General features: G+C 41.3%; 1 protein-coding gene and 1 pseudogene across 3 annotated transcripts in view; one reads left to right on the plus strand and one right to left on the minus strand.

Moving 5' to 3' along the window:
- The window catches only part of SFMBT2 (Scm like with four mbt domains 2), a 200199-nt gene that overhangs the window by 111891 nt on the left and 75374 nt on the right, over positions 1-12934 (minus strand). The gene's annotated exons all lie outside the window — the stretch shown is intronic.
- On the plus strand, positions 2926-4187 carry LOC148759181 (large ribosomal subunit protein eL21 pseudogene; annotated as a pseudogene).

Below are 12934 nucleotides of genomic sequence, written 5' to 3' on the forward strand. Positions count from 1 at the left end.
TCAGGGAAATGCAAATTAAAACAACACTGAGGTACCATGACACACCTGTTAGAGTGGCCAAAGTCCAGAACACCTACACCACCACATGTTGACCAGGATGTGGAGCAAAGGGGACTCCCACTCATTGCTGGGGGGAATGAAAACTGGGGCAGCTACTTTGGAAGACAGTTAGGTGGTTTCTTACAGAACTAAACATCTTCTTACCATGGGATCCAGCAACCACACTCCTTGGTAATTTGTTCCAAGAATTGAAAACTTATGTCCACACAAAAACCTACACATAGATGTTTACAGCACAATTTTATTCATAATCATCAAAACTTGGAAGCAACCAAGCTGTCCAACAGTAGGAGAATGGATAAAGAACACTATGGTACATCTACACAATGAAATAATATTTAGCACTAAAAATAAACTATCAGGGCACAAAAAGACACAGAAGAGCATTAAATGCATGTTACGCGTGAAAGAAGCCAATCCGAAAAGACTACCTTCTGTATGATTTCAACTATGACATTTTGAAAAAGACAAAACTATGGAGACAGTAAAAAGATCAGTGGTTGCCAGAAGTTAGCGGGGAAGGACGAAGGAACAGGCAGGCACAGAGGGTTTTTCGGGCAGTGGAACTACTCTGTATGATAGAACAACGATAGATACATGTCATTAGACATTTGTCCAAACCACAGAATGCACACTACCCAGAGGGACCCTAATGTAAACTATGGACTCTGGGTGGTGATGACCTGTCAATAAAAGTTCATGAATTATAACAAGTGTCCCAGTCTGGGGTGGATGTGGACAGTGGCGGCGGGGTGGGGGTGGTGGTGCAGGAGGTGTGGGAAATCTCTGTACCTTCCTCTTAATCTTGCTGTGAAACTAAAACCTAGACTGCAAATTCCTTCAAGACAACATGCTCTATCTTATCAACATTGTTTACCCTAGTGCCTAGCACAGAGGATCCCATAAATGTTCCCATGCAGCTTTCAAAAGTGAAGCGATTTATCATCCGCCCCCAAACCTAACAGATAGTAGACACCATGATTCTAATTAGAAAAAAAAAAATTTACTGAAAATTTTCCGAGCGTTCATGGTACACCAAGCACTGAGCCAAGCGCTGCCACACACAGCATCTCAGTTAGTGCTTCCCAAACACCAATGAACGAGTTATTTTCATCCTCTTTTAACAAATAAGACTCAAAGAGACTTAGGCTGACCAGAATCACAGTTGGTAACAGATACACTAAAGATTATATTTGCAAACAGATGTATTGTTTAATTAAGGGAATAAAACACACAAAACACAAATTATTTCAGAAATCTAGGACATAAACACAATTACTCAACAAAACCTTAGACTCTAAGTCAGATTTCTCAAATCTACTTCTTGTCTACTTCAAAGAATTTATAGCGCTTGAGAAACACATTTTGAATAAACAATTGAAAATAGAAACTCCTATTTGGCCCAACAGCTATAATGCATTAAATGGTATTTCCCTAAAAATGAAATTTGCAAAAATATGTAACTGAAGATTACTCTTTTAATAGATACACATGATTAATATGCTAATTACATAATTAAAGGTATCTTTAAATGCACCACATTAAAAGTGGGTTAGCACTCAATATGAACCATACATGAGAAAAGAGATGGAATGGCTCTCTGTAAGCATCCAACTTGAGATTTGACATATTTATGATATGCAATGAAATCCCTCTTATTGAAGTAAATTTCAAGAAAACTTGGAACATGTTCTTCAAGAGAAGAGGCATGATTCATACATAGTCAGGCCCGGCTGGAAGCACCAGGTTCTTGGAGACATTCTACATTCTTACAGGTGATGGACCAACTCAGCTACCTAATGGTCATGCCTGCATGTGACACATGGCCCCAGTTGTGGTTAAATTCTTTACACCTGCCATGTTTGTGAAGACTAATGGAACACCAACTCTCTTTGACCAATCAGTCCTATAAAAACACTGAGATTCTGTCTCTTAATTGCAACTTCCTGGCAAAATAGAGACCCCAGAAAATATACTCTTGACAACAGGATTTATTATCCACTTATTGGGGATTTAAATCCTTTCCATCACTACATTCCATTCGGACATTTTTATTGACCTGTAAATTTTTTAAACATATTCATGAAAAGCTATCAATGACTTGTAAGTTTAAAAAAAAAAAATCAAAACACACTTTTGCATGACTCAATTATAACAGTCACTAGCAACTCAAAATGACAGGAGTGGTGGAATGACATCTAAATTACAGGTCTACATACTGGAGAATAATCCGAACGTATAACCTCTCTCCTTCACACATGTCTTCTTTTAGGAACATTCCGCTCTAAGAACTCTCTATGGCAAAGTTCACAGATCAATTTCTCATCTGTCAAATCCAAGGGCAAAGGTTACGACAGGTGCCCTGGTACAACTATCTGAAAGCAGGTACCAGGAACCTGGTGGGGCCAGACTTGCAGAGTACAAGACAGTGGAAAAGATTAAGTAGGTAGTGAGGAAAGATCACCAATAACTTCCATATTGCCCAACCCAATGGCCAATTCCCAATCATATATTTATTTGACATAATGAACAGCATTTGATATGTCATATTACTCTCCTTCAAACATCCTTCACTTCGCATTATGGATTAAATGTCTGTGTCTCCCCCAAATTCCCATGTTGAAACCCTAACCCCCAATGTGATGGTTTTGGAGGTGGGGCCTTTGGGAGGTGATTCGGTCATGAGGGTGGAGCTTTCAAGATGGGATTAGTGTCCTGATAAAAGGGACCTCACTGTTTCTGCCAAGTGAGAACACAACAGGAAGTCGCCAGTGGGCAACCTGAAACAGGGCCTTCGCCAGGACCCAATCACCCTGGCACTCTGATCTCGGACTTCCAGCCTCCAGAACCGGAAGGAATAAATGTCTGGCTTTTCAGCCAGAACCGTCAATTTCCAGTGATTCACCAAAATGACCAACACACAGGGAAAGAGGAGAGGCCCCCGCTGTATGTTCTCTAGGCCTTTTAGAAAACATGGAGTTGTTCCTTTGGCTGCATACACACAACTCGACAAGAAAGGTGATATTGTAGACATCAAGGGAATGGGCACTGCTCGAAAAGAATGCCCCACAAATGTTCCCATGGCAAAACTGGAAGCGTCTATGTTACCCAGCACGTGGCCGGTACTATTTTACACAAACAAGTTAAGGGCAAGATTCTTGCCAAGAGAATTAATGTACATACTGAGCATATTAAGCACTTTAAGAGCTGAGACAGCTTCCTGAAACGGGTGACAGAAAATATCAGAAAAAGAAGGAAGCCAAAGACAAAGGTACCTGCCTTCAACTGAAACGCCAGCCTGCCTCGCGCAGAGAAGCCCCTTTGTGAGAACCAACAGAAAGGAGCCTGAGCTGCTGGAACCCGTTCCCTATGAATTCACGGCATGATAGGTATAAAAAATAAAAGGCATGTACTGTTAAAAAAATTATTAATTATTACTAGAAATTATTAATTAATTTCTGCTGTTTGTTCAACTCCCAGTCTACTGTGTTCTGTTATGGCAACCCGAGCTGACTAAGACACTTAGCTTCTGGGCTACCAAGCTCTCTTAGCTTCTTAACCCACTGGGTGTTACTTACCTTCCTGGGCATCACTTCTCAGTCTCCTTTGCTGTTCCTTCTCATCTTTTCAACCTCTAAACATCGGAGTGACCCGGGACACAGTCCTAGGACATGCTCTCCAGCTACACTCATCCCCTAACTGATTCATCCAGTCTCATGGCTTCACATGCCAACTGTACGCTGACAACACCCAATTATGTCTCCCGCCAGGATGGCCCCTCTGAACCCTACACTCATACCTACGACTTTCATGGTGACACTTCCACCAACTTCTCAACATGTCCACACAAAAACAGTTATTTCCCACCCCCCACGGGCTCCTCCCACAGAATTTCCCGGCTCTGTAATAACTGTGCCTCTCCAGCTGCTCAAGCCAAAAATTTTGGAGTCAACCCTGGCTCTGACATGTGCCCTCTCTTATCCACCCACCAACTCTCTCTCTCTTTCTCTCTCTCTCTCTCTCTCTCTCTCTCTCTCTCTCTCTCTCTCTCCACATCCATCAGCAAACTCTGTCAGTGCTACCTCCAAAACACATTCAAAATTCAATCTTTTTTTTTTTTTTTTTTTTTTACCAAATCCACAATTACCACCCAGATCCATGCCACCATTATTCCTTGCCTTGATTATTGCTACAATCTTCTCATGAACTTTGCCTCCCCACAGAGTTGCCTGAATGAGCAATGGAGAGCACAGGTCAGACCGAGTCACTGCTGCTCAAAGCCCTCTGGTGAGGAAAAAGCCAAAGTCTTCACCACGGCCCGTCTACTGGCCACAGCTCTGAGCTCCCCTACTGTGCTCCCAGCATTCATCCTGCCCGCTCGCTGGCCTCTGCATGGCCCCTCTAGCACGTCAAGCACGCTCCTGCCTCAGGACACTTGCACACACTGCTTCCTCTGCTCAGGACACTCTTCCCTCCGTCATATTCAAGGCCTGGTTCTTCCATTCACTGAGGCCTCTGTTCAGATGTCACTCAGTCAGGAGGCATCCTACCCCACACACACCATATAAAATACCACTTTGTGTGCAACGAGTCGCTGTCACTCCCTGTCCCGTTCACCTCACCTTCTTTTTCTCCAGAGTACCTATTTCCAGGACCAACTATGTACTTCCATGTTTATTGTCTGTTTCCCCTTCTTTCTACCAGAATGTCAGGTCCAAGAGAGCTGGGACTGTTTCCTCCTGCTATAATGTATATTTCTTGAACTAGGCTCCCCAAAAGTTAACTAGCATCTCAGCCATGCCTCCTTTTCCCACAAGAGTCCTCACTCTGCTTCCTTCTAAGGCTGCTGCATGAGAGCGGAGCCTAACTAAGTGACCTACAGTAGCAAAGGCATAAAACTTACTGGTTTAGAATTGTCTTAAAAATCAGGCTAAGAATGGGGAACTTCAAGAGTCAACCTAGTATAGGTATGTGGACTAGAACCACCACTGACCACAAGAAACAGGCGAGGGTGGGCAGCACACTAGAGATTTTCGTAGGCTTCAATATTGCCCCAGGGAGAGAACGCCAAGTCGGAGAATATATGGCCTCCTCAAAAACAAACAAACACTTCTGGCAAGGTAATCTCATGCTTACCTTTGTAACTTGCTTCCATTTCTCCACTGTCAGGAAGTATCCTCTTATTTCCAACCTAAATCTTCTTGACTGCACCGTCAACCCATCTCCTTCTGTCTCCTCCTTTTCCAAAGCCCTCTGTCCAGATAGTTACTTGTCCACTAATAAGGACTGCAGACATCCTCCCTCTTCTACTCATGCAGCTGAAATATTTCAGTAATAAACTCGGTTCTTATCGTTTGAATCCATCTTCAAAATTTTAAGATGACCCCAGTCACAGTATTTCCTTCAATAGGAATGCTATGGGAATTAATTACTGTTCATTAGTTAACCACCAAGAAAACAAATGTTACTCCACAAGCTATGGAGCTGTGTGGGAGCTCACAGTTCTGAAGTTGGCCGTGACTTTGAACCCTGACCCTTGGTGTAACCCAGGTGAGGTTCCTGAACCTGACAAACAGGAGTTTCAATGACTATTCCAAACACAGAGATACCTAGACAATTAGCCCGCTTGATTTTTGTGGTTATGAGAAAGTCTAAGAAAAGTGACTAATTACGTGGAACATCCCAAGGTACCAAAATCATGATTCAAAACCATAAGTCAGCTCGTTAGTAAAGGAAAACTGCTCAGAATGCACAAACATTAGGCATTTCTTTCCTTCTCCAGGGAAGGAAATGCTAAGCAACCCAAAGCAACAGTAGCATTTGGTTTGCAGGCAACAGCAGTAATGGAAAGAGGTATACCAGAGTGCTAAAAAAAAATGTACACACATTTTAAGAGATGGTCTCTAAGCTCAAGCAGTAGTTCGCCGTCATCAGAAGTGTCTGGCCACTGATTATAACCACTTTGAGCAACTCTTGTCATTGCAGAAGTCAAATGTGACTTGTATTCATCTTTTGTTATTGGTATAATACAGTTTTTTCCTTAAAATGTGTATACATTTTTTTTGGCACCCTCTGTATTTTTGTGTCTATCTGACCCTCTCTTCATCCCTGTCTCAGTTATGATCCTAGTAACTGAACAGGAAATTTCAAATCAGTCAAGTCCCTAAGGTTTTGTCCTCTGATTCTTAAAACCAACCAACCGACCGAAAAATGCTATGATAGTATATCACAAAATATTTCAAGAAAAATGTTGCCCAAGGGTCAGAATATGTAAAAGAACACACTGCGCCTGTAGCTGTCAGCAATTCATTTTGAGTGCTTGCTATAAATCCTGCCTGCATTATTACATAAACAGAAGTCATCTAGGTTATGGCATTTGGCAGTTCCTTTTCAAGCTGTAAGCAGAGCCTGGACAAAGTTCCTGAATGTTCTTCTATCAATTACGTGCAATCAAATTATGTTTGTAAAAATGAAACATTACCTGTAACAATTATTTTGAAGCAATGAAATGTAACAGATACTAATTTACGGTTTTGTTCCTATTATCACTAAGACCCTATTAGATGAGATTTATAGTTGTTTTAATAAAACAAAAATTATTATGTCATCCTTGGAAGCAGCAACTCATCAACTTATGTGGAGCAAACAATTCATACCAGATAAGTGGGAAAAAATAAAGTTCCTCCTCATTTTGCAACCATTATTCCTTCCAACAGGGGAAGATAGGGTAATTTGAGATTTTAAAAGAGGGGAGTGTATCATGAAACAAGACTTCATTTAGATACTAACTCTCACCACAACCTGGAACGGATTTGTCAAAAAAATCACAAGCTCTTGGTGATTTTTGTCATCTCATCTACTATTTCAATAACCCCAACACGATAAACTGTGGAGATTTAAGACCCACTCCAAAGGGCATCAAACTGGAAACATCTCTTTTCGTAACCAAGTTACAGTTCTTCCTTTTTTAAGAATATTGCTACATGAATAAAAAGGGAAAAGAAGCATTTCCAGTGCCATCCTCTTAGGGTGATTTTATGAGCTGTTAAATAAACATAGTCCCAGAAATAGCTGGACAGGAAACTCTCTTATCTGACCACAGTAGGAGGAATCACAAGATTACACGAGAATGGCGACACCAAAATGATTACAATGCTTCTCACCTCAGTCCTCTTTTCTGCTCGGTACTAAGGGTCCTGCTTGGCCTAGAAGTGCTGGGAGAGTCGTGGACAGATCACGATTCATGGTATTTTCCCTCCATAGAGTGGGGACCACAGAAATGGCTCTTTTACTGGGGGCCCTTGAGTAGAAACAGCCCAAACACATCACTCAGTGTGAGGCTTGGTTTTCTAAGGGCAATTACAGGGAGCTTCCAACGTACAGACTGGTTTCATCCATTTCAGAACTCCCTAACGCACAGTCTGAGGAACAGCCCGGCGACCGTGAGCAACGGCTCCCGGGGGCCGACCAGTGCCATCCTGCAGATACAGTACATACTGACGAGTATTGGAACTGTGCCTGAATATCATGTGAGCGTCATCCATCAGTACGAACATTTTAATTCACTTATACATGTCAAAAATAAATTCAGGAAAGGAGAAGGTGTACAGAAGCTAAAGGGAACAATCTCTGAGGGCTGCCCAGTTATTGAAACACATGATTCTAAGCAGAGTTTGAAAGACACCAGCCTTCAGCATTATATACATTTGATATATTTCATTTATTTACTAAATTGTATTGCAGATCAACTTAAAATGGATTCATTCCCCAACTGACTTAGAAAGCCTACGTTAAGTTGATTAAAAATAGATATTTTCATGAAGGTCCCTGGAATTTTTATCACAATATACCTTAATGCCATAAAGACGCAAATCATGGCCAATGGGGGTCAGCAAGAAGCCACCAACATATAGAGGTCAATGACAACTTCACGGGCTACCTCCAAGATCAGACAGAGGTACGGAGCAGGAGGACGAACTCAGGCTCCTGGGCCAAATCCTTCCCTCCACCCATGTTCTCACTGCCCACAGACCAAGATGGTTTTTACATGTCTAAATGGTTGCAAAAATCTGGACAAAAATTATAAGAAATTCAAATTTTAGAGTCCATCAGTAAGTTTTATTGGAACACAGCCACACTCATTCATTTAGATGTCACCTACGACCAAGTACAACAGTGACCGAAGTAGCTACAACCAAGACCAGAAGGCCCTCCAAGTCTACACTAGTGACGGCCCGGCCTTTTACAGAAGCCGTCTACTGATGCTGCTGACGTCAGAAGAAGCACATATTAGAGGGGTGGGAAAGGGACAGTCCAAGAAAGCTTACGATTCATCCATTAAAGAATACTTTAAAGTTGGTATTAGTATTTTAACAATACTTACTACTAGCAATAATTAGTAATGACATTATTAGTAGTACTTTACTAATAATAACCCTCTACTAACACATGCCAATAACAGCGTCAAACAGAAAAAATAAATAAGAAAAGATGCAGAAAGTGAAACAAAAACAAAAAGGTAAAGGAAGAGAAAAAAACGACAAACAGCAAAGAAGGAAAAAAAAAAAGCCAATGTGACTGCTTCAGGCCTTTTTGTGTAATGCTCTCAACTGCTAGACTGCCATTAAGAGTGTTGTTACAGTAGCTAAAGTTAAAAGTGCATATATAATTTTTATTGGGTATGGGGGGTGGGGAGGGGGGTGATACCTAAAATTACCAGCCCCACCTCTTCTTCATTCTAAAGCACCTCTAATGACAATGAGCAGTGAATCTAGCACACCCTGGGGCAAAATTTCCTTGAAGTCTCACAATTTATATTAAAAATATTCATGAAAACATCACTTTGCACTTCATTACAAATCTCTCTGAGGTTTAATGTAATATAAAAATAATGCTTTACATTACTTATTATCCTTCGAAGCTGAAACTCTAGAAACATGTGTGATGGCTATGTTATAGCTTTGAACACGACTGTCACCCAACTTTGTCCTGTCAGATAAATTCAGCAACTTAAGAAGAATTGGCTGCTCCCCTTTAGAGACTGATTTACACACTCAAAAACAGTTACAAACATCTATTTACAAAGGTTTGGAAAGGATAACCTGACGGTCGTGTTGAAAACAATTAACAATGCTTTCTTTTAAAAGCATGAGTTAAATGTTTTAATGAACTGGAAAAAGTAAAGAATACCTAGAACACAAAAATTAGCTGAAAGCAAGAACCTAGGAGGAGGCCGGCCTGGTGACTCAGGCGCTTGGAGCTCCATGCTCCTAATTCCGTAGGCTGCTGATTCGATTCCCACATGGGCCAGTGGGCTCTCAACCACAAGGTTGTCAGTTCAACGCCTCGACTCCTGCAAGGGATGGTGGGCAGCGCCCCCTGCAACTAAAATTGAACACGGCACCTTGAGCTGAGCTGCCGCTGAGCTCCCAGATGGCTCAGTTGGTTGGAGCGTGTCCTCTCAACCACAAGGTTGCCAGTTTGATTCCTCGAGTCCCACAAGGGATGGTGGGCTGTGCCCCCTGCAATTAACAACGGCAACTGGACCTGGAGCTGAGCTGCGCCCTCCACAACTAAGACTGAAAGGACAGCAGCTTGAAGCTGAACGGCACCCTCCATAGCTAGGACTGAAGGGACAACAGCTAGACTTGGAAAGAAGTCCTGGAAGTACACATTGTTCCCCAATTTAAAGAAGAAGAAGAAGAAGAAGAAGAGGAGGAGGAGGAGGAGGAGGAGGAGGAGGAGGAGGAGGAGGAGGAGGAGAAGAAGAAGAAGAAGAAGAAGAAGAAGAAGAAGAAGAAGAAGAAGAACCTAGGAGGGCTGAGCTTAGCATGGAGCCACCACTTCCTCTGAGGGCAGTGGCCCGGACATGGGAACTGGGCTGTGGGGTAACAGCATCATGGCACCGCGGGCAGTGCAGACTCCCCAGGACACACACCTCCAAGGCTACACCCTAAGCAGAAGAGAGAACGAGAAGTAACCACCTCACCCCAGGCCTGCAGGAAAGCCATCTTCACCAGACCCTCGGCTTTGACTGTGACAGTGCGTGTGATTGGGGGGTGAGGGAACATCCCTGAGGAGTCTTAGCCACAAACCAGCCCATCTGACCCAGTAGTACAAAACCCCTCAAGCTAAAAATTTTGGTTGAAGTGGGTTAGTTGTTCACGGGTGCCCGACAGAACCAAATGTAACTCTTTTTGAAAGACCCCATTTTCAACCCAGCATTTAAAGAAATCTCACAGATAAAGTTCTAAAAAAGAAAGAAAGAAAGAAACTATCAATAATCACTGATCAATGCTACTATTTTTACTATTATTACAACAGGTGATACTTCCTAAGAGCTTAGTATGACCCAGTCACCATTTAAAGTGTGTGACCTGGTTCTTCGTCACAATATTACATAGAAGCATCAGTGTGCTTGTACTGACCGATCAGGCAAGAGACAAAATATATAAGAAAGACACAAGAGATACAAGGGCCATTAGCAAAACCCAGAATAAACACAAAACCATCAGACCTTAAAGATTTCAGATACTGGTGTTGTTAAATATACTTAATATGTTTAAGGAAATAGAAAAAGTAATTCAAATTGTGTAAGAAACAACAGCAACAACAACAAAGCCCCACAAAAATTATCAGGAACAGTTGGAAAAAAAAACAGAAATTTTATACATTAAAAACACTATGATTTTATTTAAAAATCCAGTGCCAAGTTAGCAGCAAATTATGGAACTTCATGAAGAGAGAATGTGCACTAGAAGATGGACCCAGAGAAATCATACAGAATGCAACACAGACAAAAAGATGAAAATATGCAAGAAAAATTAAGAAACATAACGGCTATATGTAAGTCTGTCTGGAATGTTAAAAACAAAAGAAAGAGAGAACAGGGAAGAGGTTATCAGAGGATAGAATGACAAAATTTTCAGAACTGATAACAAATCACCCACAACCTGAGTAAGCCCAACAACCCCAATCAGAATAAATAAAAAGAAATCTACGTTTAGAAACATTATAGTAAAACTATGTAACACCCAAAACAAAGAGAATCTTATAAAGAACCAGAGGGAAAAAGACTATCTTTCAAAAGAATGACAACTAGTCTGACCACTGATTTCTCAGCCAACAACTAAAGCCAACGGAAGTGGAATTACTTTGTCAACATGCTGCTACAAAATAACCTGTCCGTCCAGCATCCTACACACAGCAAAAACACTCTTCAATAGTATGAAAGCAATGAAAACATTTTGAGACAAGGAAAAACTGAGTTTATCCACAACAGTCCCCCACTATAGGAAATTCTGAAGGATATACTTCATACGAAAGGAAAGTTACCCCAGAAGGAAGATCTAAGAGGTAAGAATGCATTCTAAGAAAATAAAGTACAAATGGTAAGATTTCATTCTTCTTTATAGCCAAGTAATATGTCTAACTATGATTTTGTTTTGTACACCTGAAACTAATAAAAAAAAAGTGGTAAATATTTGAAAAAGTATAAATGAACATTGGCATGGCCTTATGAAGCTGGCAGAGTTTTCCCTGGGGGAAAAATATTTCACTCTTATTTAAAAAAATTAAATCTCATGACATTCTCTGTATAATTATACACAGGATGAAGATCTTCTTCCTAGTCTATTAACGACCTGAATTACTAAAAACATAATTGCCTTCTTTGCACTTAACAAGATGACTCTTGAGCTCAACACTGCCAGTGGCCATTTCTTGGTAGTTTATCTTTCCCAGTGACATTCAGTTGGCTGCACTCCACTTTGCAAACTAACAGATTCTTCCATTGACGGCGACTCATAATTTTTCTATTTGCAAATCCACCTGCTAAGAATGTAAAGTGATTTTTAAAAGCGAATTTGGCTAATAAATCCATCACATCAGCCAAGAGTGACTAACCCACCTGGGTTTATCTTGATTGACTCTCAGTTCTACCACCAGTCACTCAGCTACACGGAGCAATAAACCATCTCCCCACGAGAGCTGCTATGATGAATCACCAGCCTTCAGTTGAAGTCAATACCCCACTCACATCAGGCTGCCAACAAGAAAAATTTGGTAATAAGAAATGGCTCTGCTTTATCTAGACTGAAGATATATAAATTACAATCAGATTATGTAGATAAAATACATGAGCTAAATTTGTCCACGGTAACTACACTTGTCACTGCACTTTTTAATGCGTCTAAAAAAGGATTGATGTCGACGCCGGGGTGAGCGGACAGTTGAAGAAAGGCTGTACAACAACTTCTGAAAAGCTCATTTGTAACTCATTCAAATTACTTTTCTGCACTGCAGAAATCATTAGCTAAAATCTTTTCACTTCTCTGGCCCAGAGTTTGTTTACTAAAACCAGTTCTAAAAGTTGGACTATGCCTAAAGCATAAAGACAAGCAAACTACACCATTTCTTTCTGGCCACTGAGGTATTAACCCCAAAAGCAGGACTCTGGTGGTCTAACAGAGCCACGGCCACTGTCCCAAGCAGCCAACCTGCTCCTGGACAAAGGTACAAGGACTCGAGGAATCCAGGAGACCATTATTACCTGTATTTTCACAAGTTCTAGCCTTGTGAAAATGGAGCAGCAAAGGTTACGATGAACACAACTGTTGAAGCCGGAAGTAAAACAGATTGAAGGAAGAAAAATGAATGAGGGAACGCAGAAATTTTGCCTTGGATCTGACATACAGGACAACAGGTCAGAAATAGCCTCATGTTTCAGAGATGCGGCTACATGCACATACATAAATACCCACTGATAATTGACAATGAGCGAATGCACAGGCTACAACTGCTCTGATGCTCCTGTTCTCAGTTTAACGGTCTGTAGAGTTTATAGCTGCTAGCTGTCTCCATAAGGGGCTGTCAT

Source organism: Rhinolophus sinicus, chromosome 1 (assembly GCF_057876585.1).
Source record: "Rhinolophus sinicus isolate RSI-liver-muscle chromosome 1, RSI-T2T, whole genome shotgun sequence".
Taxonomy (NCBI): Eukaryota; Metazoa; Chordata; class Mammalia; order Chiroptera; family Rhinolophidae; genus Rhinolophus; species Rhinolophus sinicus.